Source organism: Schistocerca gregaria, unplaced genomic scaffold (assembly GCF_023897955.1).
Source record: "Schistocerca gregaria isolate iqSchGreg1 unplaced genomic scaffold, iqSchGreg1.2 ptg000229l, whole genome shotgun sequence".
Lineage (NCBI taxonomy): Eukaryota > Metazoa > Arthropoda > Insecta > Orthoptera > Acrididae > Schistocerca > Schistocerca gregaria.
The window spans coordinates 2,938,573-2,945,670 of record NW_026061748.1 but is presented as its reverse complement, the minus strand read 5'-3'; positions in this window follow the sequence as shown (position 1 = coordinate 2,945,670).

The window sequence follows — 7,098 nt, the reverse complement described above, 5'->3', positions numbered from 1 at the left end:
TCCGCATACCGCAGCACGCGACATAGCTTTGTAGACGATAAATGTAACCGTTTCAGAGGGAAGAGCGGCCAATGTGACGATCTGGCTTTAAGTCGATTCGATAACAAATGACGAAAACGGACGGATTTCTCAGGTTTTTACTACATATGAACACTTTTCACATTCTCCCATGCAACGCGGCTGCTAGTCCTCCTTTCATGCAATATCTTAAGGTCCGAGGTCATGTCCAAGCCACCAAAGCAGGCTAAAAAGTGAATAATCGACAACTAAAACTTGAATTGTACTACTTCTTACTGGCTATTACTTCAACTTAGAAGCTTCTTCTGTTTTCTACTATGGTGCTTTTAGTGTCTAAGCAGACCGCAGCACGCAACATAGCTTTGCAGACGATAAATGTAACCATCAGAGAGAAAAGCGGCCAATGTGACGATCTAGCTTTAAGTCGATTCGATAACAAATGACGAAAACGGACGGATTTCTCAGGTTTTTACTATATATGAACACTTTTCACATTCTCCCATGCAACGCGGCTGCTAGTCCTCCTTTCATGCAAAATCTTAAGGTCCTAGGTCATGTCCAAGCCACCAAAGCATGCTAAAAAGTGAATATTCGACAACTAAAACTTGAATTGTACTACTTCTTACTGGCTATTACTTCAACTTAGAAGCTTCTTCTGTGTTCTACTATGGTGCTTTTAGTGTCTCCGCATACCGCAGCACGCGAAATTGCTTTGCAGACGATAAATGTAACCGTCTCAGAGAGAAAAGCTGCCAATGTGACGATCTGGCTTTAAGTCGATTCGATAACAAATGACGAAAACGGACGGATTTCTCAGGTTTTTACTACATATGAACACTTTTTACATTCTCCCATGCAACGCGGCTGCTAGTCCTCCTTTCATGCTAAATCTTAAGGTCCTAGGTCATTTCCAAGCCACCAAAGCCGACTAAAAAGTCAATAATCGACAACTAAAACTTGAATTGTACTACTTCTTACTGGCTATTACTTCAACTTAGAAGCTTCTTCTGTGTTCTACTATGGTGCTTTTAGTGTCTCCGCATAACGCAGCACGTGACATAGCTTTGCAGACGATAAATGTAACCGTCTCAGAGAGAAAAGCGGCCAATATGACGATCTGGCTTTAAGTCGATTGGATAACAAATGACGAAAACGGACGGATTTCTCAGGTTTTTACTACATATGAACACTTTTTACATTCTCCCATGCAACGCGGCTGCTAGTCCTCCTTTCATGCAAAATCTTAAGGTCCTAGGTCATGTCCAAGCCACCAAAGCTGGCTAAAAAGTGAATAATCGACATCTAAAACTTGAATTGTACTACTTCTTACTGGCTATTGCTTCAACTTAGAACCTTCTTCTGTGTTCTACTATGGTACTTTTAGTGTCTCCGCATACCGCAGCACGCGACATAGCTTTGCAGACGATAAATGTAACCGTCTCAGAGAGAAAAGCTGCCAATGTGACGATCTGGCTTTAAGTCGATTCGATAACAAATGACGAAAACGGACGGATTTCTCAGGTTTTTACTACATATGAACACATTTCACATACTCCCTTGCAACGCGGCAGCTAGTCCTCCTTTCATGCAAAATCTTATGGTCCTAGGTCATGTCATAGCCACCAAAGCCGGCTTAAAAGTGAATAATCGACAACTAAAACTTGAATTGTACTACTTCTTACTGGCCATTACTTAACTTAGAAGCTTCTTCTGTGTTCTACTATGGTGCTTTTAGTGTCTCCGCATACCGCAGCACGCGACATAGCTTTTCAAGCGATAAATGTAACCGTCTCACAGAGAAAAGCGGCCAATGTGACGATCTGGCTTTAAGTCGATTCGATAACAAATGACGAAAACGGACGGATTTCTCAGGTTTTTACTACATATGAACACTTTTCACATTCTCCCATGCAACGCGGCTGCTAGTCCTCCTTTCATGCAATATCTTAAGGTCCTAGGTCATGTCCAAGCCACCAAAGCCGGCTAAAAAGTGAATAATCGACAACTAAAACTTCAATTGTACTACTTCTTACTGGCTATTACTTCAACTTAGAAGCTTCTTCTGTGTTCTACTATGGTGCTTTTAGTGTCTCCGCATAACGCAGCACGCGACATAGCTTTGCAGACGATAAATGTAACCGTCTCAGAGAGAAAAGCGGCCAATATGACGATCTGGCTTTAAGTCGATTGGATAACAAATGACGAAAACGGACGGATTTCTCAGGTTTTTACTACATATGAACACTTTTTACATTCTCCCATGCAACGCGGCTGCTAGTCCTCCTTTCATGCAAAATCTTAAGGTCCTAGGTCATGTCCAAGCCACCAAAGCTGGCTAAAAAGTGAATAATCGACATCTAAAACTTGAATTGTACTACTTCTTACTGGCTATTGCTTCAACTTAGAACCTTCTTCTGTGTTCTACTATGGTACTTTTAGTGTCTCCGCATACCGCAGCACGCGACATAGCTTTGCAGACGATAAATGTAACCGTCTCATAGAGAAACGCGGCCAGTGTGACGATATGGCTTTAAGTCGATTCGATAACAAATGACGAAAACGGACGGATTTCTCAGGTTTTTATTACATATGAACACATTTCACATACTCCCTTGCAACGCGGCAGCTAGTCCTCCTTTCATGCAAAATCTTATGGTCCTAGGTCATGTCATAGCCACCAAAGCCGGCTAAAAAGTGAATAATCGACAACTAAAACTTGAATTGTACTACTTCTTACTGGCCATTACTTAACTTAGAAGCTTCTTCTGTGTTCTACTATGGTGCTTTTAGTGTCTCCGCATACCGCAGCACGCGACATAGCTTTTCAAGCGATAAATGTAACCGTCTCAGAGAGAAAAGCGGCCAATGTGACGATCTGGCTTTAAGTCGATTCGATAACAAATGACGAAAACGGACGGATTTCTCAGGTTTTTACTACATATGAACACTTTTCACATTCTCCCATGCAACGCGGCTGCTAGTCCTCCTTTCATGCAATATCTTAAGGTCCTAGGTCATGTCCAAGCCACCAAAGCCGGCTAAAAAGTGAATAATCGACAACTAAAACTTCAATTGTACTACTTCTTACTGGCTATTACTTCAACATAGAAGCTTCTTCTGTGTTCTAGTATGGTGCTTTTAGTGTTTCCGCATACCGCAGCACGCGACATAGCTTTGCAGACGATAAATGTAACCGTCTCAGAGAGAAAAGCGGCCAATTTGACGATCTGGCTTTAAGTCGATTCGATAACAAATGACGAAAACGGACGGATTTCTCAGGTTTTTACTACATATGAACACTTTTCACATTCTCCCATGCAACGCGGCTGCTAGTCCTCCTTTCATGCAATACCTTAAGATCCTAGGTCATGTCCAAGCCACCAAAGCCGGCTAAAAAGTGAATAATCGACAACTAAAACTTGAATTGTACTACTTCTTACTGGCTATTACTTCAACTTAGAAGCTTCTTCTGTGTTCTACTATGGTGCTTTTAGTGTCTCCGCATACCGCAGCACGCGACATAGCTTTGCAGACGATAAATGTAACCGTCTCAGAGAGAAAAGCGGCCAATGTGACGATCTGGCTTTAAGTCGATTCGATAACAAATGACGAAAACGGACGTATTTCTCAGGTTTTTACTACATATGAACACTTTTCACATTCTCCCATGCAACGCGGCTGCTAGTCCTCCTTTCATGCAATATCTTAAGGTCCTAGGTCATGTCCAAGCCACCAAAGCCGGCTAAAAAGTGAATAATCGACAACTAAAACTTCAATTGTACTACGTCTTACTGGCTATTACTTTAACATTGAAGCTTCTTCTGTGTTCTACTATGGTGCTTTTAGTGTTTCCGCATACCGCAGCACGCGACATAGCTTTTTAGACGATAAATGTAACCGTCTCAGAGAGAAAAGCGGCCAATGTGACGATCTGGCTTTAAGTCGATTCGATAACAAATGACGAAAACGGACGTATTTCTCAGGTTTTTACTACATATGAACACTTTTCACATTCTCCCATGCAACGCGGCTGCTAGTCCTCCTTTCATGCAATATCTTAAGGACCTAGGTCATGTCCAAGCCACCAAAGCCGGCTAAAAAGTGAATAATCGGCAACTAAAACTTCAATTGTACTACCTCTTACTGGCTATTACTTCAACATAGAAGCTTCTTCTGTGTTCTACTATGGTGCTTTTAGTGTTTCCGCATACCGCAGCACGCGACATAGCTTTGCAGACGATAAATGTAACCGTCTCAGAGAGAAAAGCGGCCAATGTGACGATCTGGCTTTAAGTCGATTCGATAACAAATGACGAAAACGGACGTATTTCTCAGGTTTTTACTACATATGAACACTTTTCACATTCTCCCATGCAACGCGGCTGCTAGTCCTCCTTTCATGCAATACCTTAAGGTCCTAGGTCATGTCCAAGCCACCAAAGCCGGCTAAAAAGTGAATAATCGACAACTAAAACTTGAATTGTACTACTTCTTACTGGCTATTACTTCAACTTAGAAGCTTCTTCTGTGTTCTACTATGGTGCTTTTAGTGTCTCCGCATACCGCAGCACGCGAAATAGCTTTGCAGACGATAAATGTAACCGTCTCAGAGAGAAAAGCTGCCAATGTGACGATCTGGCTTTAAGTCGATTCGATAACAAATGACGAAAACGGACGGATTTCTCAGGTTTTTACTACATATGAACACTTTTTACATTCTCCCATGCAACGCGGCTGCTAGTCCTCCTTTCATGCTAAATCTTAAGGTCCTAGGTCATGTCCAAGCCACCAAAGCCGACTAAAAAGTGAATAATCGACAACTAAAACTTGAATTGTACTACTTCTTACTGGCTATAACTTCAACTTAGAAGCGTCTTCTGTGTTCTACTATGGTGCTTTTAGTGTCTCCGCATAACGCAGCATGCGACATAGCTTTGCAGACGATAAATGTAACCGTCTCAGAGAGAAAAGCGGCCAATATGACGATCTGGCTTTAAGTCGATTGGATAACAAATGACGAAAACGGACGGATTTCTCAGGTTTTTACTACATATGAACACTTTTTACATTCTCCCATGCAACGCGGCTGCTAGTCCTCCTTTCATGCAAAATCTTAAGGTCCTAGGTCATGTCCAAGCCACCAAAGCTGGCTAAAAAGTGAATAATCGACATCTAAAACTTGAATTGTACTACTTCTTACTGGCTATTGCTTCAACTTAGAACCTTCTTCTGTGTTCTACTATGGTACTTTTAGTGTCTCCGCATGCCGCAGCACGCGACATAGCTTTGCAGACGATAAATGTAACCGTCTCATAGAGAAACGCGGCCAGTGTGACGATATGGCTTTAAGTCGATTCGATAACAAATGACGAAAACGGACGGATTTCTCAGGTTTTTATTACATATGAACACATTTCACATACTCCCTTGCAACGCGGCTGCTAGTCCTCCTTTCATGCGAAATCTTATGGTCCTAGGTCATGTCATAGCCACCAAAGCCGGCTAAAAAGTGAATAATCGACAACTAAAACTTGAATTGTACTACATCTTACTGGCCATTACTTCAACTTAGAAGCTTCTTCTGTGTTCTACTATGGTGCTTTTAGTGTCTCCGCATACCGCAGCACGCGACATAGCTTTGCAGACGATAAATGTAACCGTTTCAGACAGAAGAGAGGCCAGTGTGACGATCTGGCATTAAGTCAATTCGATAACACATGACGAAAACGGACGGATTTCTCAGGTTTTTACTACATACGAACGCTTTTCACATTCTCCCGTGCAACGCGGCTGCTAGTCCACCTTTCATGCAATATCATAAGTTCCTAGCTCAAGTCCAAGGCACCAAAGAAGGTTAAAAAGTGAATAACCTATACCTAAAACTTGAATTGTACTACTTCTTACTGGCTATTACATCAACTTAGAAGCTTCATCTGTGTTCTACTATGGTGCTTTTAGTGTTTCCGCATAACGCAGCACGCGACATAGCCTTGCAGACGATAAGTACAACCGTTTCAGTGACAAGAGCGGCCAATGTGACGATCTGGCTTTAAGTCGATTCGATAACAAATGACGAAAACGGACGGGTTTCTCAGGTTTTTACTACTTATGAAAACTTTTCACATTCTCCCGTGCAACGCGGCTGCTAGTCCTCCTTTCATGCAAAATCTTAAGGTCCTAGGTCATGTCCAAGCCACCAACGCCGGCTAAAAAGTGAATAATCGACAACTAAAACTTGAATTGTACTACTTCTTACTGGCTATTACTTCAACTTAGAACCTTCTTCTGTGTTCTACTATGGTACTTTTAGTGTCTCCGCATACCGCAGCACGCGACATAGCTTTGCAGACGATAAATGTAACCGTCTCATAGAGAAACGCGGCCAGTGTGACGATATGGCTTTAAGTCGATTCGATTACAAATGACGAAAACGGACGGATTTCTCAGGTTTTTATTACATATGAACATATTTCACATACTCCCTTGCAACGCAGCTGCTAGTCCTCCTTTCATGCAAAATCTTATGGTCCTAGGTCATGTCATAGCCACCAAAGCCAGCTAAAAAGTGAATAATCGACAACTAAAACTTGAATTGTACTACTTCTTACTGGCCGTTACTTCATCTTAGAAGCTTCTTCTGTGTTCTACTATGGTGCTTTTAGTGTCTCCGCATACCGCAGCACGCGACATAGCTTTGCAGACGATAAATGTAACCGTCTCAGAGAGAAAAGCGGCCAATGTGACGATCTGGCTTTAAGTCGATTCGATAACAAATGACGAAAACGGACGGATTTCTAAGGTTTTTACTACATATGAACACTTTTCACTGTATCCCATGGAACGCGGCTGCTAGTCCTCCTTTCATGCAAAATCTTAAGGTCCTAGGTCATGTCCAAGCCACCATAGCCGGCTAAAAAGTGAATAATCGACAGCTAAAACTTGAATTGTACTACTTCTTACTGGCTATTACTTCAACTTAGAAGCTTCTTCTGTGTTCTTCTATGGTGCTTTAAGTGTCTGCGCATGCCGCAGCACGCGACATAGCTTTGCAGACGATAAATGTAACCGTCTCAGAGAGAA